The following is a 497-nucleotide window of genomic DNA, read 5'->3' as shown; positions in this document are numbered from 1 at the left end:
GGGATAATTGAGACATCAATGTTCACTGAGTATTAAGGATATTTACAGGATGAACCATTAAGCAAAATGATAAGTTTAAATGGACTCGAGGCTTTTCACTAGTTGGTGAGGGAGAGGCATGGACCTGTTTCCCCCTCTTAACTTGTTGGATACCTCAGAGGCCTATTAAACTTAATATTCTTTGCTTAAATAAATCATCCTTAACTAAACTTTTAATGACTCACCATAATATGACGTAGGATTAGGAAAATTTTACCTTTCCTGCTCTTCATAAACTGCATTAACATGCATTTTAAGTTTCAGGTGGTGGAACGAGAAGATTTGTCAGGTACACTTTTACAGTTTTTTAGCATTGTTTTTCTTGTACTTTCATACTGTACTTTTATACCTACAAATTTGCATGCTAAACAACGATCTCACCCTGCATGAAAACTAAAACCATCAGGATAGCCACATACCTAAAACCAAAACTAAAGTCAACCAAGATAAAATTCACC

This window comes from Phalaenopsis equestris, unplaced genomic scaffold, assembly GCF_001263595.1.
Source record: "Phalaenopsis equestris unplaced genomic scaffold, ASM126359v1 Scaffold000162, whole genome shotgun sequence".
In the NCBI taxonomy this organism is placed as follows: domain Eukaryota; kingdom Viridiplantae; phylum Streptophyta; class Magnoliopsida; order Asparagales; family Orchidaceae; genus Phalaenopsis; species Phalaenopsis equestris.
The sequence above is the reverse complement of the archived record's forward strand: the minus strand, read 5'-3'. Positions refer to the sequence as shown.